The sequence below is a fragment of the Staurois parvus genome, unplaced genomic scaffold (assembly GCF_062004578.1).
Source record: "Staurois parvus isolate SC_StPar_1 unplaced genomic scaffold, SC_StPar_1.0 ptg000436l, whole genome shotgun sequence".
Lineage (NCBI taxonomy): Eukaryota > Metazoa > Chordata > Amphibia > Anura > Ranidae > Staurois > Staurois parvus.
In genome coordinates, this window is record NW_028318232.1 from 5676051 (window position 1) to 5699651 (window position 23601).

At 44.6% G+C, this 23601-nt stretch overlaps 1 protein-coding gene across 1 annotated transcript in view; it reads right to left on the reverse strand.

The window, feature by feature from the left end:
- Nucleotides 1-23601, reverse strand: part of LOC149454184 (cytochrome P450 2D15-like) — a 160187-nt gene that overhangs the window by 121864 nt on the left and 14722 nt on the right. The gene's annotated exons all lie outside the window — the stretch shown is intronic.

Genomic DNA, 23601 nt, shown 5'->3' on the forward strand with positions numbered 1-23601 from the left:
AGGTTTGTTGCATTGCTTAACCCCAAACCAGACAAACTTATAAAAAGACCAATATTGGTGTTACACATTCTTAGGGGGGCCAAACAAATCATAAAGCCTAAAGTTAAAGCCTAGCTGGCAGACACTCTCTGAAAAAAATTAAAAATAGGCTACATTGGATCTTAATGAGAAATTGATGGCAAACCTTACTGACTCAATGGCTAAATTCCACAAAAGCTGCAACCCGTGGGTCACACATTTTCCATCCATCAGATTTTCACTGTTTACTGGATCTCTTGGATTCAGGGGACTCTGAAGGATAGATACCAGAGTGTGGTTGTAAATGGGGATCATTCAGAACAGAAACCAGTCACTAGTGGGGTACCACAAGGCTCTGCGCTAGGTCCTGTTCTATTTAATCTATATGTAAGTGAAACAACTAATGGGTTGTTAGGTAATGTATGTCTTTTTGCTGATGACACAAAGTTGTGTAAGAGGGTTGATATCCCTGGAGGTTTCTGTAACATGGAACAAGATTTTGCTTTGCTGGAAAATTGGTTAAAGAAGTGGAAACTGCACTTTAATGTTTCTAAATGTAAAATAAAAGCATTAAGCGAAACAGAATCCCTCCACTGAATACAATATAGGGGGTGCAGTGTTGGTCAGATCTACAGAAAAAAAAAGGATTTGGGGAGTACTTGTTTCAGATGATTGCATAATGCGCAAAAGGTATGGCCAGATAGTGGGAAAAGCAAATAGAATTCTAGAGTGTCATTAGAGGGATCACTGGAAGGAGGAAGGAGGTCCTGATTTCCCTATATACTGTAGATCTTTGGTTGGAACTCATTTAGAATACTGTGTCCCATTCTGGAGACCTCACTTATATTCATAGGATAGAAGTCCAGGCACAGTTACACAGAATTTCTCAGCTCTCAAAGAAAGGGGCTGAGACCTGAAGTTACACCAGTGAGGGGAGTTGTGAGTGCTGATTGGAGGAAAAGGACACGCCCCCCCTTTACACAGGCACAGAGCTGAACATGTCAATTTGTTGAAGATCCCTCCCCTTGTCACCATTTTTCTATTGGTGTCAGGAAAGTTCATCAGAAGTAACTCATACTGATAGAGGACAGAAATTACACTTAGTGCTCTGGATTGAGATGAGCAAACACTATAGAGGGATATGCTTTGTTCATATTTCATATCTGAGGTTTACAACCACATTATTATGTGAAGCTTGGAAGAAAGAAAAGAAAGAGGAGACATGATCAAAACTTTTAAATATATCAAGAGGGGAAATTAGGTTCAAGGGGGTATTTTCAATATGAAGCCAAGATCAAAAACATGGGAACATGGCCTCAAACTAGCAGGAGAAAAGTTCAAAACTATTCTCAGAAAGTATTATTTCAGAGTAATATATATATATATATATATATATATATATATATATATATATATATATATATATATATATATATATATACACACGCACACACACACACACACACACACACACACACACACACCAGGGGCGGACTGACCATTTGGAAACTCGGGCACTGCCCGAGGTCAGTAGGGGGCCCCATGAGATGCCCCTGGTACCTTTTTCATAGGCTTTTTTGAGTGTGGGCAAGGACACAGGGGCCCCATGATCCCCTATTGCCCGGGGGCCCCATGAGTTGTCAGTCCACCCCTGATATATACACATACACACACACACACACTATATTGCCTGAAATATTGGGACACCCCTCTGAGTCAGTGAATTCAGGTTTTTCAATCATCTCCAGGGCCACAGGTGTATAAAATCAAGCATATACAAAAGGAAAAAATGCCCTCATTAATGGTGTGACCACCCATCAAAAAAGATCTCTCCGATTCTCCCTGATATGGGGTGTGGATTCTAAACCGAATTAAGCTTATAAGAAAAAGGTTAGCAGCTGACTAGAGCAAACTGCAAAAAAGACAGTACAGTCAGGTCCATAAATATTGGGACATCGACACACTTCTAACATTTTTGGCTCTATACACCACCAAAATGGATTTGAAATGAAATGAACAAGATGTGTTTTAACTGCAGACTGTCAGCTTTAATTTGAGGGTATTTACATCCAAATCAGGTGAACGGTGTAGGAATTACAACAGTTTGCATATGTGCCTCCCACTTCTTAAGGGACCAAAAGTAATGGGACAATTGTCTTCTCATCTGTTCCATGGCCAGGGGTGTGTTATTCCCTCATTATCCCAATTACAATGAGCAGATAAAAGGTCCAGAGTTCATTTCAAGTGTGCTATTTGCATTTGGAATCTGTTGCTGTCAACTCTCAAGATGAGATCCAAAGAGCTGTCACTATCAGTGAAGCAAGCCATCATTAGGCTGAAAAAACAAAACAAACCCATCAGAGAGATAGCAAAAACATTAGGCATGGCCAAAACAACTGTTTGAAACATTCTTAAAAAGAAGGAACGCACCGGTGAGCTCAGCAACACCAAAAGACCCGGAAAACCACGGAAAACAACTCTGGTGGATGACCGAAGAATTCTTTCCCTGGTGAAGAAAACACCCTTCACAACAGTTGGCCAGATCAAGAACACTCTCCAGGAGGTAGGTGTATGTGTGTCAAAGTCAACAATCAAGAGAAGACTTCACCAGAGTGAATACAGAGGTTTCACCACAAGATGGAAACCATTGGTGAGCCTCAAAAACAGGAAGGCCAGATTAGAGTTTGCCAAACGACATCTAAAAAAGCCTTCACAGTTCTGGAACAACATCCTATGGACAGATGAAACCAAGATCAACTTGTACCAGAGTGATGGGAAGAGAAGAGTATGGAGAAGGAAAGGAACTTCTCATGATCCTAAGCATACCACCTCATCAGTGAAGCATGGTGGTGGTAGTGTCATGGTGTGAGCATGTATGGCTGCCAATGGAACTGGTTTTCTTGTATTTATTGATGATGTGACTGCTGACAAAAGCAGCAGGATGAATTCTGAAGTGTTTCGGGCAATATTATCTGCTCATATTCAGCCAAATGCTTCACAACTCATTGGACGCCGCTTCACAGTGCAGATGGACAATGACCCAAAGCAGACTGCAAAAGCAACCAAAGAGTTTTTTAAGGGAAAGAAGTGGAATGTTATGCAATGGCCAAGTCAATCACCTGACCTGAATCCGATTGAGCATGCATTTCACTTGCTGAAGACAAAACTGAAGGGAAAATGCCCCAAGAACAAACCCGAACTGAAGACAGTTGCAGTAGAGGCCTGGCAGAGCCTCACCAGGGATGAAACCCAGCGTCTGGTGATGTCTATGCATTCCAGACTTCAGGCTGTAATTGACTGCAAAGGATTTGCAACCAAGTATTAAAAAGTGAAAGTTTGATTTATGATTATTATTCTGTCCCATTACTTTTGGTCCCTTAAGAAGTGGGAGGCACATATGCAAACTGTTGTAATTCCTACACCGTTCACCTGATTTGGATGTAAATACCCCCAAATTAAAGCTGACAGTCTGCAGTTAAAGCACATCTTGTTCGTTTCATTTCAAATCCATTGTGGTGGTGTATAGAGCCAAAAATGTTAGAATTGTGTCGATGTCCCAATATTTATGGACCTGACTGTATATTATAAATCCAATGCAGAGTAAACCATTAACATCAATAGTGGATGCAATGAATTTCTTTATTTTGATCATAAAGATCATTGGAAAGGTTAGGCATTATAGACATGGTGAACACACAGTCTTCATAGATAGGAGGTTATTATGGTGTATGGGGGGTCCATTGTGATAGTATTCTGAATGGTTCAATCTTCACAGTTTCAGGTTCCTGTTGTTTTCCAATATTTTAAATATCTTTGCACTTCCCTCATATACTCATCAATGTTGGATATTAGGATAATAAATAGAGAAAATCCTGGAGGATTAAATATGTGCAATGAGTTTAAAATCTAGGAAGAGTCACCATATGCATGTATCAATATATATCACATCAAGTTTAGATCCAATAATTCCTGATTACTCTAAAGAGGAAAATGATATAGTAATCTTTAATTACCTTCCTTGTATCTCGTCATCATCATATGAGCTGACAAGAAAGAATAGAACTGTGTATAGCCAGCCTCAATCGGCCGATATTTCTAAAACAAGATGATCTCAATGGATGGCACTATTGCTAAATCTATAATAAATAACATGGATATTAGTAAAAAGAAAAAATCATGTATTACTGATGGAAATATCAAATAAAGATGATGATTACCCTGATGTAGGTCATCTTTGTTTTCAAGTAGAAAAGTGTGGATCTTGAGACCCATGTTCAAAAAATTGGAGGTAATAAGCCTCTAAGCATGTATTGGAAAACAACAGGAACCTGAAACTGTGAAGATTGAAACATTCAGAATACTATCACAATGGACCCCCCATACACCATAATAACCTCCCATCTATGAAGATTAACACTTCCTTATTCAAACAACGGTTTTTCCTACCATTTAATTGATGCAGCTAAGTGAATGTGCAGGACTTTTTTTGTTTTTTGTTTTTATAATCACTGTTTTTATTTTTGTGATTGACTGTGTTCACCATGTCTATAATGCCTAACCTTTCCAATGATCTTTATGATCAAAATAAAGAAATTAATTGCATCCACTATTGATGTTAATGATTTACTCTACATTGGATTTATAATATACCGTCTTTTTGTGCAGTTTGCTTTAGTCAGCTGCTAACCTTTTTCGTATAAAATCAAGCACCTAGGCATGCAGACTGCTTCTACAAACATTTGTGAAAGAATGGGTCGCTCTCAGGAGCTCATTGAATTCCAACATGGTACCGTGATAGGTTGCAACCTGTGCAATAAGTCCATCTGTGAAATTTCCTTGCTACTAATTATTCCATGGTCAGCTGTTAGTGGTATTATAACAAAGCGGAAGCAACTGGGAACAACAGCAACTCAGCCACAAAGTGACAGGCCAATGTGACAAGTTTAAAGTTTGGTGAAGGGAGGATTATGGTGTGGGGTTGTAATTCAGGGGTTGGGCTTGACCCCTTAGTTCCAGTGAAGGGAACTCTTAAGACATCAGCATACCAAGACATTTTGGACAATTTCAAGCTCCCAACTTTGTGGGAACAGTTTGGGGATGGCTCCTTCCTGTTCCAACATGACTGCACACCAGTACACAAAGCATGACATGGATGAGCAAGTTTGAGGTGAAGGAACTTCATTGGCCTGCAAAAGTGCTGGCCTCAACCCGATAGAACACCTTTGGGATGAATTAGGGAAGAGACTGCGAGCCAGGCCTTGTCGTCCGACATCAGTGCTTGACCTCACAAATGCGCTTCTGGAAGAATGGTCAAACATTCCCATAGACACACTCCTAGACCTTGTGCACAACCTTCCCAGAAGAGGGGAATTTGTTATAGCTGCAAAGAATGGGCCAACTCAATATTGAACCCTATAGACTAAGACTGATATGCCATTAAAGTTTATGTGCATTTAAAGGCAGGCGTCCCAATACTTTTGACAATATGATGTACAGTATCTCACAGAAGTGAGTACACCCCTCACATTTTTGTAAATATTTTATTATATCTTTTCATGTGACAACACTGAAGAAATGACATTTTGCTACAATGTAAAGTAGTGAGTGTATAGCTTGTATAACAGTGTAAATTTGCTGTCCCCTCAAAATAACTCAACACACAGCCATTAATGTCTAAACCGCTGGCAACAAAAGTGAGTGCACCCCTAAGTGAAAATTTACAAATTGGGCCCAAAGTGTTAATATTTTGTGTGGCCACCATTATTTTCCACACTGCCATTTTCCCTCCCCGGTGTCATGTGATTCGTTAGTGTTACAAGGTCTCATACACACACACACACTTATATACACACATATACACAGTATAGATAAAAATCAAATGGGCCAGACTTGATGGATCACTTAGTTTGTTTTCTGCCTCCTCTTTTTCTCTGTTATTTTTCAGCTCTCTCTATACTTCATGTCAGGAATGGACTTGCCAGTAATGGTGGGACTCACCTGCCTTGTGGGCTGCAGTACCAGGGCTGGCCAGCGGGTGCTCCCAGCAATCAGAGACTCAACCCTGCAGCCAGCCAAACACCTGAAGTTGATTACACAGGTGTATTTAAGGGATAGCCAGACCTGCAGTCTCTGCCTTGGTGTGTGTTTTTCCTGGGCCCTGTATCTTGTTCCTGCATCCCTGTTCCTGTTCCTGTCTCTGTCTGATTCGTTGCTGACCCTGCCTGATCCTGACCTCTGCTGACTTCTCCTGTTTCATCCCTGGCTTGTGACCCCGACCATTCTCTGCCTGACCCTCTGTACCTACCTGCCCGATTGTTATTGACCCGGCCTGCCTGACGACGCTTGCATTGTATGTACTGTTATCTGTGGGTGGTTTGGTTTGGTTCGTTTGCACTGTGTTTTGTTTTAGTATTGCACTGCGTTTATGTTTGTATTGTTAGTCTTTAATAAATTACATTGTTTATAACTTATCTGAAGCCTGCGTTTCCCTGCGTCAGTCACATACCTCTGGTCACACCCCGGAGCCCTGACATTACACCAAGGCCAATCCTGACCAAAAGTGGCTGCACAGGGAAGCCATCTTGGCTTGTTGCTGGGAAGGATGGATCTTGATGAGGTTGTGTATTTATCTCTGCTAGTGTTTGATGACAGAGAGTATGCTTATCAGACTCTGAAGGAGTATCCCAGGGATGAACTGCTAGAATGTATACAGATCGCTCATTGCCTAGTAGATCAGGGCACAGAGTTCTCTGAGGTGCAGCCATTGATTCAGGTTTGTGCTGAGTTGGTTTCATCTGGTACCCCCGAATGCAGGGATGAATTTTTGCCGCCATTTAGTGCCGACCAGGTAGAGTCCCTGGTATGGTTATTAGAGGATGATGTGGATTACTTTCTGGAGCGTTATTCTGCATGTTCACCACAGGTACTAAGAGATTGTATAAACGCAGTGCAGTCATTGACCAGACAGGCTTTGTGTAAACTGAGCTTTGTTCAACCCATACAGCAGACATGGTCAGACTTGTTGCACCCAGCCTCAGTCAGCTTACAACATCATTCCTCCACTCAAGGCATTCTTCCTGCATCCCCGACAGCACCCCCAGTGACTGCCCAGTATACTCTAACTACCACATACCACTCGCTGCACCTATCCTTTCTTTAACCCTGTAAAGAAGTCCTCTGTAGCAACTGCTCCCTCCTCTGTTCCATCTTCCAGCTCTTCTCTGTCCTCAGCTGCTCCATTCGTTTGCAGACCTGCATTTACTTGCAGTGCCCCAGTAGTTAAAACCAGAAAAAAGCGGAAATTCTTTCCAACCAGTACCATCCTGCCAGTATCCAAACCGGTGAGCCTGCAGTCTGAGAACCTGCCTTCCGTGGTTCAGCCTGGTGCCTCGGCACCCGCACTTCAGCCTGATGCCTGTACCCAGCCTGATGCCTGTACCCAGCCTGATGAACTGATCCAGCCTGATGATCCTATCACGCCTGATGACCCAGTGCCCGCTGTCGAGCCAGACGATCCGGTACCTGATGACCCGGTGCCCACTGTCATGCCTGGTGACCCGATGCCCGCTGTCGAGCCAGACGATCCAATGCCTGATGAACCAGTGCCCGCTGTCATGCCTGGTGACCCGATGCCCGCTGTCGAGCCAGACGATCCAGTGCCAGATGACCCGGTGCCCGCGGTCATGCCAGTTGACTCGGAGCCCACTGTCGTGCCTGGTGACTCGGTGCCCGCTGGCAAGCCAAATGACCTGATGCCTGGTGACCCAGTGCCCGCTGTCATGCCTGGTGACCCGGTGCCCGCTGTCGAGCCAGACGATCCAACGCCAGATGACCTGGTGCCCGCTGTCGATCCAGACGATCCGGTACCTGATGACCCGGTGCCCGCTGTCGTGCCAATTGACTCAGAGCCCACTGTCGTGCCTGGTGACTCAGTGCCCACTGCCTTGCCAGATGACGCGGTGCCCGCTGTCGAGCCAAATGACCTGATGCCTGGTGACCCGATGCCCGCTGTCGAGCCAGACGATCCAACGTCTGACCCAGTGCCCGTGGTCATGCCAGTTGACTCGGAACCCACTGTCGTGCCTGGTGACTCGGTGCCCACTGCCTTGTCAGATGACGCGGTGCCCGCTGGCGAGCCAAATGACCTGATGCCTAGTGACCCGATGCTCGTTGTCGTGCCTGATGACCCGGTGCCCGCCGCTCCACCTGTGGGCCCGGCGTCTGCCGCTCCGCCTGGGGGCCCGATGCCTGTCGCCCCGCCTTGGGGCCCGATGCCTGTCGCCCCGCCTGGGGGCCCGATGCCTGTCGCCCCGCCTGGGGGCCCGATGCCTGTCGCCCCGCCTGGGGGCCCGGCGCCTGCCGCCCTGCCTGGGGGCCCGATGCCTGTCGCCCCGCCTGGGGGCCCGATGCCTGTCGCCCCGCCTGGGGGCCCGATGCCTGTCGCCCCGCCTGGGGGCCTGGCGCCCGCCGCCCCGCCTGGGGGCCCGATACCTGTCGCTCCGCCTGGGGGTCCGATGCCCGTCGCCCCTCCTGGGGGCCTGATGCATGTCGCCCCTCCTGGGGGCCCGATGCCCGTCGCCCCTCCTGGGGGCCCGGTGCCCGCTGCTCCGCCTGCTGGCCCGGTGCCCGCTGCTCTGCCTGGTGGCCCGGTGCCTGCTGCTCCGCCTGGTGATCCGGTGTCCAGCTCGATGTGCCTCTGCCCGGAGTCCTGCCCGATGTGCCGCTGCCCGGAGTACAGCCCGGTGTGCCGCTGCCCGGAGTCCAGCCCGGTGTGCCGCTGCCCGGAGTCCAGCCCGGTGTGCCGCTGCCCGGAGTCCAGCCCGGTGTGCCGCTGCCCGGAGTCCTGCCCGATGTGCCAGTCTTTGATATCCCGCCAGTTACCAGACCCGGGCGGTGGAACATTTTGCCCAGCTAGGACTTTTTGGAGCGTCCTGAGACCGCTCCTTGAGGGGGGGTACTGTCAGGAATGGACTTGCCAGTAATGGTGGGACTCACCTGCCTTGTGGGCTGCAGTACCAGGGCTGGCCAGCGGGTGCTCCCAGCAATCAGAGACTCAACCCTGCAGCCAGCCAAACACCTGAAGTTGATTATACAGGTGTATTTAAGGGATGGCCAGACCTGCAGTCTCTGCCTTGGTGTGTGTTTTTCCTGGGCCCTGTATCTTGTTCCTGCATCCCTGTTCCTGTTCCTGTCTCTGTCTCTGTCTGATTCGTTGCTGACCCTGCCTGATCCGGACCTCTGCTGACTTCTCCTGTTTCATCCCTGGCTTGTGACCCCGACCATTCTCTGCCTGACCCCCTGTACCTACCTGCCCGATTGTTATTGACCCGGCCTGCCTGACGACGCTTGCATTGTATGTACTGTTATCTGTGTGGTTTGGTTTGGTTCGTTTGCACTGTGTTATGTTTTAGTATTGCACTGGGTTTATGTTTGTATTGTTAGTCTTTAATAAATTACATTGTTTATAACTTATCTGAAGCCTGCATTTCCCTGCGTCAGTCACATACCTCTGGTCATACCCCGGAGCCCTGACACTTAATGATACACAGGATTTGTTGTTTTTTTATGCAGATCAATTGTTGCAAGGTGATTTTAAACCTGCTTGCCAATATATATGACAATGCTTGAATCTCTTACGGTTAGTACTCATACTGGTTGGGTTATCAACTGCTCTGCAATGCTAACTACCCTATGTAACATGATTTTCTTTTCACAAATTATTTTAAAAAAGTGAATAAAGGATAAGTAAAGGCATTAAAAAACATTATAAAACTCAAGGAACACTCTCATCATTTGAAAGTCATAAAGAATCTAATAGAATATGTAAAAAGGAAATCATGGCTGCAAAAAATCAAAACAAATGATAGGTTGCAAAAGAGAATAGGAGAACCCCCACAAAAAAATCTTCATAAAGTCAGGTCTAAGCATGTAGGCCCTTTACAAGATAATTTAGCATTGGTTACTGAGGACAAAGAGAAGGCAATTGTATGAATTACCTTCTTCGTGTCTGTGTACACAAAGGAAAAATGAGGGAGAACTCCATAACAGAGATAGTATTGACATAGCCCCCAAAAAAACACTATGGCACAAAACAGATATGGTCCAGAAATATTTAGACAAAGGTGAATAAAGCACCTGGACCAAATGGTCTACACCCTTGTGTCCTCAAAGAATTGAGCTCTGTTGTTTTGAAGCCATTTTTTTAAAATTTTTGGAAGAAAAACAGTCCATAGTACACTCAATGACATGGTGATCTGGAAGCAGTGGAATACGGAACATGTAGAGTGCCTAAAAAACCACCAAGGGGCGTTAAGGGCTGGAAACCAGTGCATACAGTAACCAAATTGTAAAAAGTACATTAAATGGATACATAAATACACAAGAAAATGTATCACACGGGAATGAGACTTGTGATAAACAACCACATGATAAAATAGCAGAAGAATAGAAGAGAAATGCAAAACAAAATAATAACTATACATTAATTATGAACAACAACTAACGTCCATGTTGCCGCCTTCTGGAGTGGCTTGGGGAACCAGCATCCAAAGCAACAAAAGATAAAGAGGGGCGCAAACCAGCCTCATAGTGTAGTAAGCTTTATTAGTGTAGCCAAAAATAAAAACAATTATATGGACAAATGTAAGACACTAGGATCAGCATATAACAGAGCTTGGACCATCCTGAAGTGCAGAGCCTGAAAACCCTGTTCAGAGGGACACCATGCACAGGGATCACTGATGCAAGGATGGACACCTCTGTACTGAGTAAATGACCATCTCTGTTCCTGCTTGTGTTTGGCTTGCAAAGTATAATGGGAAACACATTTCGAGGAGTAGGACTTCCTCTTCTTCAGTCCAACAGCAACTAGCCTTTGCAATAATATACTGGCTCTCTGTAGCGCTGACATGCTGCAGGTGAGAATCACTGGCAGATTAAGTAAATAGAGCACCATGCAAGAGAAGTGAAAAAGCTATGGGACGAATTAAAGTTTTACTAAAGACAACATTTTTAAAAAATTTAAATAATAAACATGTTGTAATCATCTGCTCCGTGTGATGGTATTGCACAGAGTGGCTCAGAAACCTCCTCTTCAGGGGTCCCCTGCCAGAAATCTTGGATTCCTCCTCTTCTCCATGTGCCCCATAGCAAGCTGGTTGCTATGGGGCGCACAATGCATACTCGCTCATGATCTCTATAGACAGATGCAGCGTGGCTTGGTCCTGCTCCCTGCTTCCTCCCCACAGCATTTTGACAGCAGCAAAGAGCCGTTGGCTCCTGATGCTGCCTGAGTTGCTATGTGAAGAGGAAGAGAGAAGATCCAGCCGTGATCAGCACTAGATCAATTGAGGACTTGGGTAAGTATTTAAGGAGGTGGAGGAAGACAGAAATCTCTATAACATTTTTTACCTTTTAATTCAGGAAAAGCATTAAGGTAAAAAAAACACTGTAACCACTTCAACCCTTTAGGACATACCCGTACGTCCTTTGGTTGAAGTGGTTTTACCAGGATGGTGCCTGCACCTGCAAGCAACATCCCAGTAACAAAATTTTCAGCTGGAGACTGGCTTTGTGATCCAAGCAGTTATACAGCCACTTGATCAATTCTACAGGGCCTGGAAGGGGGCCCCCCTCCTGCAGTCGCCCACTGCTTTTACCAGGTTCTCCTGAGCAATAGGGGAGAGTAAAAGTATACACACATATACATACACATGCCTAATGCAAATGCATATGTAAGTGCATGTGTAAACAGTGATCGCACCACACATGTGAGGACTTACCAAGAACATCATAGTGAGAGTAATAATTCTTGCACCAGAACTCCTGTGTAACTCTGAACTGGTAACCTGTAAAGACTTTTAAACCATCGCATATGGTGATTTTTAGGTACTGTATTTTGGTGCCATTCCATGAGTATATGCAGTCCTAAAGTGTGGTAAGTTAGGTATCTGCTTACTTTGCATAACATTGTCTTTTATATTTTAACAAAAAATTGGGCATTATATTGTGTTTGTGTGCATTGAAATTCAATAAATTGAATTTTTTCCTAAAACTTGTGTTTATAAAATGGCTGCGCAAATATTGTGCAACATACAAATTGCAACAATCAACATTTTATTCTTCAGAGTCTCTGCTTTCAAAAAAATATATAAATGTATGGGGGTTCTAAGTAATTTTTTTTTTTTTTAAATTGCTGATTCTTACATGTATTACAGAAATATCAGAATTGACCTGGGGGTAACGTGGTTAAAAAGCACTAGACATAAAACAAAGTGACAATCTAATAAATAAAAGAGAACCATCAAAACTATATCATGATTTACTGTAAAAACAATCAAATCATGTGGTATACTGTATACTGATCAATTAATTTTTATTTATTAATTAATTGTAATAAGATGTAAAATTATATATTTGTATTTTGTAAATAAACAAAAAATATTAACCACTTGCCCTCCAGAGGATTTACCACCCTCCCCCCCCCCCCCTTCCCTCCTTCCTGCCCAGGCCATTTTTTACGATACGGCACTGCACTACTTTAACTGAAAATTGCGTGGTCATGCAACACTATACATAAATGAAATATATGTCTTTTTTTCTCATAAATAGAGCTTTCTTTTGGTGGTATTTGATCATTTTTATTTTTGCACTATAAACAAAAAAAGACTGACAATTTTGAAAAAAAAAAAAACAATATTTTTTACTTTTTTCTATAAAACATATCCATTAAAAAAAATAAAATTTTGGGTTATGGTGGTGAAAGGTTCTTTCAATACCATCACTCTTGAGGCAGCCTACAAAAAGTTCTCCTGCGGTGGTACTGGGTCCCAGTTTGGACTGCGCACTTTAATCCGACTGGCGGAGTGTTTCCAGAACTGTGGTTTACGTGGGGACGTCTTGCACATCTGGTAGTCATGCCCGCGATTCATAGGCTTCTGGTCTAGTATTAATACACCCTGCTGATTTGTATCTGCTTATGCATACTATTGTTCCGCTCTGCCCTTGCGTGAGCGTATCATGAGCTTGTTGTATTATAAAAACAAAAACTTCTTTAATAAAAAATATTGAAATAGAAAAAATAAAATGTCTTCATAAATTTAGGCCAAAATGTATTCTGCTACATGTCTTTGCAAAAAAAAATCCCAATACGTGTACATTGGTTTACATGAAAGTTATAGCATCTACAAATGGCGGTATACATACTGGAATTTTTATTTATTTATACTAGTCATAGAGGCGATCAGCACGCCCCCTATCCGGAACTGCAAAATCAAGTATACATACGTGATTTTACGCAGAGCAGCCGCCCTGTAGCAGTATATCTATAGGCAAGTGGTTAATAAAAAGGTATCTGAATGAAAAAGATAAATATAAAAGTAAAATATATATATATATATATATATATATATATTTTAATACTAATATGGTCATGAAGATGCAAAGATACCAACACTAAACCTAGAATTAGAGATGCTATGATGTCACTGGGCTGAGTGTTAAGGGGATACATACTACTAGGTTTTATAATTAATACGATAAGAGTAGAACAATATGTAATGTGTACCTATATGAGTAAAGCTGCATAAGTAAACACACAAAAAAGTGCAACAGAATAAGGAGGAACTAATAGCAAAACGCCAGTTACTATAATGATACAAAACCGAGGCTGCATCCAGGTCCCCACAATAAATGTCCATGCACATGTCAGTTTCTGCTTCTAAACTCTGAGCTTACAATATGCCTCTAAATGAATGCCAATGTTTTCATGTAATCTTGGTAATCTTGCGATATGCCATATTATAACCAGTTACAAACCTAATAGAGTTTGACTGGTCATGGGCACGTATTTTTGTAGTGGCGGTGTTTTTGCCATGTTTGGTGAAAGCCTCATTGAGGAGTGTAGGGAGTATCCTTTTTCACAGAATTTGGCAGACAATTCGGTCCCCAATTCCTTATAATCATTGGGTTTCTTTTCAGTTGTTGGAATTGGCCACTCGGAATGTTGCTTTTCCACGCCGGGTAGTGACAGCTTGAAAACTGAAGATATGAGTTACCACTGGTGGGTTTGGTGTGATTTGTGGTATGAATAGTGTCACCCTCAAATGATAAAACTAAGTCTAAAAAAATTATGATAATAGGATCAAACACGTGAGTGAATGATAAACCAAACGTGTTAGAATTACAATGCACTACGAAAGGTAAAAACGTGTCAAGAGCACCATCCCATATAAAAATAATGTCATCAATATACCTTCCAAAGCAGACAATATGTTGGGCAAAGGGGTTGTTTGACCATATAAATTCTTTCTCCTAGAGGCCCATAGTTAGATAAGCGTAACAAGGAGCAAAATTTGCCCCATGGCTGTGCCGTTTATTTGCAAGTAAAACTGATTTACAAAGGTAAAATAATTATGTTGTAAACAGAATTCCGTGCAATCAATAATAAAAGCAGCCGGAACGGAGTTCATGTGGGCATCTGATGATAAAAAATACTGAAGGGCAGACAAACCTACTCTGTGGGGGATGGACGTGTAGAGCATTGTAATTCTAACACGTTTGGTTTATCATTCACTCACGTGTTTGATCCTATTAGTATAATTTTTTTGAGGGTGACACTATTCATACCACAAATCACACCAAACCCACCAGTGGTAACTCATATCTTCACTTTTCAAGCTGTCACCACCCGGCACGGAAAAATAACATTCCGAGTGGCCAATTCCAATGACTGAAAAGAAGTTGTCCTAAACCCAATGATTATAAGGATTGGGCACCGAATTGTCTGCCAAATTCTGTGAAAAAGGATACCCCTCTACACTCATCAATGAGGCTTTCACCAAACATGGCAAAAACACTGCCACTACAAAAATACGTGCCCATGACCAGTCAAACTCTATTAGGTTTGTAACTGATTATAATACAGCATATCGCAAGATTACCAAGATTACATGAAAACATTGGCACATTTTGCAACTTGATCCCCATTTGGCACCCAGTCTTCCATCTGCTCCCCAGGTCATATTCAGAAAAGCCCGTACTCTCAAAACCATTCCAGCTCCCAGCAAACTCTCCACAGCCTCTCAGAATAAATAGGACATTTGTGCCTTTTTTTATAACAGAGTTGGTATTTACAAATGTAAAAAGAAAGGTTGCTTGACATGCCAATTTATCACCCATGGTAAATCACAAATTATTGACTCTAAAGGGATCTCTTATGACATTTGTCATTTTATTACTTTTGCCACAGATCATGTGGTTTACGTACTTACATGTCCCTGTAAACTGATATATGTGGGCCGCACAATATGTCCTCTTTGTAAATGTATTGGAGAACATAGAAGGCTCATAAAAGATGGATGTGATAAACACAGTGTCCCAAGGCATTTTCTTTGCCATCACAACAAGAATTTTAGTGTCCTAGAAGTGATGGCCATAGAACACATTCCCAAAGGAACCCTTACTGGTAATGAGAGAATAGCCCTCCTATGTAAAAGGGAAACCTTTGGATCTATAAATTTGGGTCTATGGTAACGAATGGCCTTAATGAGGACCTTGAAGTACATAGCATCATCTAAGTGGTAACTTAGGGTTCTCAATATATGCTATAATAAAACCCCCATCACTATCATTCCAGGATTATTTTTAATATTTTATATATTTAATACAACTCTGCTCATTCGGTCCATAAGAGTAATTACTGAATTGTATTCATATTTATTTTCCTGTTTATTTCTACATACACACACACACATTATATATATATATATATATATATATATATATATATATATATATACAGTCATGGCCGAAATTGTTGGCACCCTTGATATTTTTCCTGAAAATCAAGTATTTCACACAAAAAAGGTATTGCATTAACACATGTTTTGCTATACACATGTTTATTCCCTTTGTATGTATTGGAACAAATATAAAACAGAGGCAGAAAAGCAAATATGACATAATGTCACACAAAACCCCAAAAATGGGCTGGACAAAAGTATTGGCACCCTTAACTTAATATTTGGTTGCACACCCTTTGGAAAACATAACTGAAATCAGTCGCTTCCTATAACCATCAATAAGCTTCTGACACCTCTCACCCGGAATTTTGGACCACTCTTCCTTTGCAAACAGCTCCAGGTCTCTCTTATTGGAAGGACACCTTTTCCCAACAGCAATTTTAAGATCTCTCCACAGGTGTTCAATGGGATTTAGATCTGGGCTCATTGCTGGCCACTTCAGAACTCTCCAGCGCTTCTTTGCCATCCATTTCTGAGTGCTTTTTGACGTATGTTTGGGGTCATTGTCCTGCTGGAAGACCCAGGATCTTGGACGCAAACCCAGCTTTCTGACACTGGGCCCTACAGTGCGACCCAAAATCCTTTGGTAATCCTCAGATTTCATGATGCCTTGCACACAGTCAAGGCACCCAGTGCCAGAGGCAGCAAAACAACCCCAAAACATCATTGAACCTCCACCATATTTTACCGTAGGTACTGTGTTTTGTTCTTTGTAGGCCTCATTCCGTTTTCGGTAAACAGTAGAATGATGTGCTTTACCGAAAAGCTCTATCTTGGTCTCATCTGTCCACAAGACGTTTTCCCAGAAGGCTTTTGGCTTACTCAAGTACATTTTGGCAAACTGTAGTCTTGCTTTTTTATGTCTCTGTGTCAGCAGTGGGGTCCTCCTGGGTCTCCTGCCATAGCGTTTCATTTCATTTAAATGTCGACGGATAGTTCGCGCTGACACTGATGCTCCCTGAGCCTGCAGGACAGCTTGAATGTCTTTGGAACATGTTTGGGGCTGCTTATCCACCATCCGGACTATTCTGCGTTGCAATCTTTCATCAATTTTCCTCATCCGTCCACGACCAGGGAGATTAGCTACAGTGCCATGGGTTGCAAACTTCTTGATAATGTTGCGCACTGTGGACAAAGGCAAATCTAGTTCTCTGGAGATGGACTTGTAACCTTGAGATTGTTGATATTTTGCCACAATTTTGGTTCTCAGGTCCTCAGACAGTTCTCGTCTCCTCTTTCTGTTGTCCATGCTTAGTGTGGCACAGACAGACACACAATGCAAAGGTTAAGTGAACGTCTCTCCTTTTTATCTGCTTTCAGGTGTGATTTCTATATTGCCCACACCTGTTACTTGCCCCAGGTGAGTTTACAGGAGCATCACATGCTTGTAACATTCTTATTTATCCGCAGTTGTGAAAGGGTGCCAATACTTTTGTCCAGCCCATTTTTGGAGGTTTGTGTGACATTATGTCGAATTTGCTTTCTTTCCTCCCTTTTTTTGTTTTGTCCCAATACACACAAAGGGAATAAACATGTGTATAGCAAAACATGTGTTAATGCAATACGTTTCGTGAGAAATACATGATTTCCTGGAGAAATATCAAGGGTGCCAACAATTTCGGCCATGACTGTATATATATACATATATACACACACACACACACACATACATACATATATAACAGGAGCTTGACTGACAGCATCAGAAGCCTATGGCTCCCGCTGTTCTCAGTGTCTCCTGTTGAGACCTGTATATGTTCTACCCCCTTGATTTGATGAGTTCTTTAATGACTCTCTAACCTGCTTGGTCCACACTGACACACCTAGTTGTAAGTTGCAGGCTGCTCATACCTGTGTAACTTAAGCATTAGAATGCTAACACTCTAAAACAGCACATAGAAAACAGGCGACAAGCAACTAGATGGTAAATTAAATAGATGTATTATGGCACAACAGTTAAACAATTCATGAATCAGTAAACAGACACATTCAAAGATGCTTAACTAAATCCGGTGAACAATGGCCTATTACATGGCAATTACCTATACTGTGACAAGTCTAAACAAATTGTAATTGCCAAAAAACGGTGAAAAATGTGTATAAAAGGTATTAACTATCCCAAAAAAGAGTTTCCCTGGAAGTGGCTACAAAGCCCAAGCACCTAATTGTCAGCATTAGCTAGCTATTGCTGCCGTCCATCTGTAAGGTGGTACACGTGAAGCTATCCCTTTGAGACTCTACTCAATGAAGGTGCTGATGGACTGTTAAGTAAGGAGCAGTCTCTTTTAGTATTAACTTGGGGCAGAAAAGGATTAAACTGGGTAGTTCTGCACACCACTCCTGGTATGCAATGGATCTGGTCTAATATGCTTGGTAGTCAATTGTCCCAGAAGGCTCAGTCCTTGAAATCAGGTTCTTATGATCAAGTCATGGCAATAGGTCCCCCAGCTCTGGGCCCAAGACACAGCAACTCTCTGCTCCCTGGGTGGTCACAATACAGCAGCAGGTCTGATCCCCATGCTGCTCTGTCTCTTCTGTAGCTGTCCCTCTGATGGAGCACTAGCAGGTCCAAACAGCAGGTCTACCCTCTCTAGAATTGCCTAGCAAAAGCCAGTCCTCTTCTTCCCTGATTGCAGGCATTTGTGGGTCTTGAAGTCTGCAACTCCATTAGCCTCCACTGTACATTACTCCTTGAGGACTACATATCCCAGAGTATCATGCGCTGTTGCCTCCTCCAGTCTCCTTGCTGCTGCTGCTAGGAGATGGGGGTTGTCGGCAGAATACACAGAGCCCACCCTGCCTCCCAGTCTCTGCCACTGTAAGCAACCTTTGGTGGTGGGGAGCACACACAGCCACGCTGAACTGTGGAGCCCGGGGGGAGAAAGGAAACCTGCAGTTGTCCACACGCACATGACTCCCAACACTCCTGTGTACTCAGCTACACAGGAAGAGAGGCGAGCGTTGCTGCAGCCCGGAAATTGCTGGATTTCGATAGTACTATTGGAGTCAGTTAAGTGTATAGAAATGAGGGGCTGGTTAAGTGGGGGGGTTACCTTACTTCAGAGAATACATAAAAGTAAAAAAGAGTTTTGGCTTTAGAGATGCTTTAAAACAAAAAATTGTATCAAATTCTTACTGTAATTTTGTTTTCCTTATGCCAATCCATGGCAGCATACAATAGATGTGATATAGCTCCATACTTATATCCACCCACAGGACCTGTGTAAATCTATAAAAGTCTGAATGAGAGCAACCTCCCCTATTCTCTGTACAAAGAACAAGATCAAACAGGGGAGGGTTTGTATGCTGCCATAGATTGGCGTCACGAAAGGGAATTTATGGTAAGTTTTTGATACAATTTTCAGTTTTCCTGACACCAACGTGGCAGCATATATGTGATAAATAATGAGCTAAACGGGGAGGGCTAAATGGTATAATCCAACTTTATTACAATGGACATGGAAGACTAGACTACCATTCTCCTAGATTGTAAGCTCTAACAATCAGGGCCCTCTGTTTCCTCTTGTACCAAATTGTATTGTAACTGTAATGTCTACCTTCATTTTGTAAAGCGATGTGCAAACTGTTGGCGCTATATAAATCCTGTATAATAATATAACAATTCTGTTGACGTTCATTGACGTACAAGCCGCTGGATCTTCACTGTAGTGCCTGTGGCAGGTGCACTGTAGCAACTAGCCTACGCTTTGCAGAAGTCTCCATAGAAACTTTGCACACGCTGCTCCGAACATAGAGATGGACATGGCTGAATGAGCCTTTACTACTTTTGGCTGCACTGTATGTTTATATGATGACCTTGACACTCCAAGATGACAAGGTTTGCTGCAGCTTCCTCCTTCGAATTTGCCTGATGAAAACACAAACAGCCTCCTGGAGGATTTAAACTAGGAAGCAGCTTGAAAGTAGGGATCTTAGACACCTAGTACATCCAGCTTGTGTAGGTTAGGTCTGTGCCGGAAACCACTTTGTAAGAAGAAAACTGAAGCCACCTGAGGATAAAAATACTTGAGGGGCATGGGCCACACCGTGTTCAGAAGAAATAGGATGTAGGACCCTGTACCCTGAAGTGCTTACATATCCAAAACTCTGCCTCCTGAAGTTATTGCCTTATCGAGGGACACTGTTTCTCAAGTGACGTCCCACTGAGGACTGCTTTCTGTTGGTGCAAACAGAGTCCTGGAAAGGAAATCCAGTACCAGAATAAAATCCCACTGGGGAATGTTATTCCTTCTCAGGGCAAAATCTCAGAACCAACCTCCTGAAATGCTCCCCTGGCAGTTCACACATTCATATTCCCTAATAAAAGCTGAAATGGCTGAAACTTAAGCCCTTACAGAACTAGGCTGAGCCCCAAATCCAGATCTGTGTGAGGAAATTATAGCAACTGGGTGACCCCAGTTGATAAAAATCCTGCTCAGCTGCGAAGACTGTGAACCTGTTACAGACTTCAGAGCAAATAGCATTTGCTTACATCAGGGGTCCTCAAACTACGGCCCGTGAGCCACATGCGGCCCACCAAGGCCATTTATCCGGCCCGCCGGCAGGGGTGGGACAGGATGGGACACTAAGTACAGGGGCGGGCAGGGGGCTGCTATATCTTACCTGGCTCTGGTCCCAGTCCCAGGACGATCCAGTCCAGGAATCGCTGCTCCTTCATTCACTCCGGCCACTCCCTCAATCCTGCCGCTCGGCTCCGCTTTCTCACCGGTGATTGGGCGCCAGAACTGTAGCTCAGGAAAGGCACACAAGCGGCCAATCACCGGTGAGGAGGCGGAGCCAAGCGGCCCCACGAACATCGAGTGAGGGAGAGGCCAATGTGAAGAAGGACAGCTGACAGGTAAGTGTGGCGTGCTGATGGTGCTGCTGCAACCAGGTATGCTGGCTGCAGTAGCACCTAGGCTGGAGCAGGGGTCAGCAAGTTACATGTCATTGGTGTCAGTGGGAGGAATAGTGCCCCATCATTAGTGTCACTGATACCAACGATGGGGCACTATTCCTCCCCCACTAACACCAACGATGGGGCACTATTCCCCCCCCCACACTGACACCAACGATGGAGCACTATTCCCCCCCCCCCACACTGACACCAACGATGGAGCACTATTCCACCCCCCACTGACACCAACGATGGGGCACTATTCCCCCCCCACTGACACCAACGATGGGGGACTATTCCTCCCCCCCACTGACACCAACGATGGGGAACTATTCCTCCCCCCCCACTGACACCAACGATGGGGCACTATTCCACCCCCCACTGACACCGATGATGGGACACTATTCCCCCCACTGACACCAACGATGGAATATTATTCCTCCCACTGACACCAATGTTGGGACACTGTCCCCCCTACTGACACCAATGACGGGGCACTATTCCCCTCCACTGACACCAAAGACGTACTATTCCTCCCACTGACACCAAAGATGGGGCACTATTCCTCCCACTGACACCAATGATGGGACACTATTCCTCCCACTGACACCAATGATGGGGCACTATTCCCCCCCCCCCACTGACACCAATGATGGGGCACTATTCCTCCCACTACCACCAATGATGGGCACTATTTCCCCCCCACTGACACCAATGATGTACTATTTCTCCCACTGACACCAAAGATGGGGCACTATTCCTCCCACTGACACCAAAGATGGGGCACTATTCCTCCCACTGACACCAATGATGGGGCACTATTCCTCCCACTGACACCAATGATGGGGCACTATTCCTCCCACTGACACCAATGATGGGGCACTATTCCTCCCACTGACACCAACGATGGGGCACTATCCCCCCTCACTGACACCAATGATGGGGCACTATTCCTCCCCCCCACTGACACCAACGATGGGGCACTATTCCACCCCCCACTGATACCGATGATGGGACACTACCCCAACCACTGACACCAATGATGGAACACTATTCCTCTCACTGACACCAATGTTGGGACACTATCCCCCCTACTGACACCAATGACGGAGCACTATTCCCCTCCACTGACACCAATGACGTACTATTCCTCCCACTGACACCAAAGATGGGGCACTATTCCTCCCACTGACACCAATGATGGGACACTATTCCTCCCACTGACACCAATGATGGGGCACTATTCCCCCCCCCACTGACACCAATGATGGGGCACTATTCCTCCCACTAACACCAATGACGAGGGGCACTATTCCCCCCCCCACTGACACCAATGATGGGGCACTATTCCTCCCACTAACACCAATGACGGGACACTATCCCCCCCCCACTGACACCAATGATGGGGCACTATTCCTCCCACTAACACCAATGACAGGGCACTATTTCCCCCCACTGACACCAATGATGTACTATTCCTCCCACTGACACCAAAGATGGGGCACTATTCCTCCCACTGACACCAATGATGGGGCACTATTCCTCCCACTGACACCAATGATGGGGCACTATTCCCCCCCCCACTGACACCAATGATGGGGCACAAGTCCTCCCACTAACACCGATGACGGGGCACTATTCACCCCCACTGACACCAATCATGGGGCACTATTCCTCCCACTAACACCAATGACGGGGCACTATTTCCCCCCCACTGACACCTATGATGTACTATTCCTCCCACTGACACCAAAGATGGGGCACTATTCCTCCCACTGACACCAATGATGGGGCACTATTCCTCCCACTGACACCAATGATGGGGCACGATTCTTCCCACTGACACCAATAATAGGGCACTATTCCTCCCACTGACACCAATGATGGGGCACGATTCTTCCCACTGACACCAATAATAGGGCACTATTCCTCCCACTGACACCAATGATGGGGCACTATTCCTCCCACTGACACCAATGATGGGGCACGTTTCTTCCCACTGACACCAATGATGGGGCACTATTCCTCCCACTGACACCAATGATGGGGCACTATTCCTCCCACTGACACCAATGATGGGGCACTATTTCGCTCCATAAGACACACTTGGGGGGAAATGTCTGTGCGTCTTATGGAGCGGCCGGCCCAGTATTCCCGCCGCCGTTGTATGTCCGCAGTCTCTGGTCATCTCCTGTACTGTCCGCATTTGTTCATAGTTTTGTTTTGTTTTTTAAACTATAGTCCAGCCCTCCAACGGTCTGAGGGACAGTGAACTGGCCCCCTGTTTAAAAAGATTGAGGACCCCTGGCTTACATCCTTCCTGAAACCCTGCCAGGATTTTCCACTGCCCCAAGTTATCTGATTCTTCCCCTCTCAATTTCCAGTCCATCCTGGGCCAGGTGTCTGAAGTGCTTGATCTAGACTCGAGTTCCATGGCTGGGGTAAAACTCAGACCTGCAGGCTTATCGCAGTGAGACTCTCGGACAACAGTTCCCCCTGGAACTTCATGACCAAAGGCAGTAGAGGAAAGCCATTTGCTAGGTGACTTCCTTGGGGGAATGAGAGCATCCACCTCCTCCACTGATGGGTGAGGGTAGCAAGAGAGGCACCTTGTGAAAGGATGGGGATGCAAACAGGATCAACTGAGGGAGACCCCACACTTGAGTGATATGGACAAGAACTTTTTGACTAAAGACCCCTTAACTGGGAACCAAAAACATTTGGTGCCACAGCCCTTTTCGGCATCATGGGCACCCAGAAGGAACACTGCCCATAGCCCCTGAAGATTACATTTGGTCAGGGACATGATAGTTCCGCTTCCATTAGAACCTGCCGTTGAGTTTCCTTTATTTCTAAGTGCATGATACTGCTGTTGTGTTGACCTCC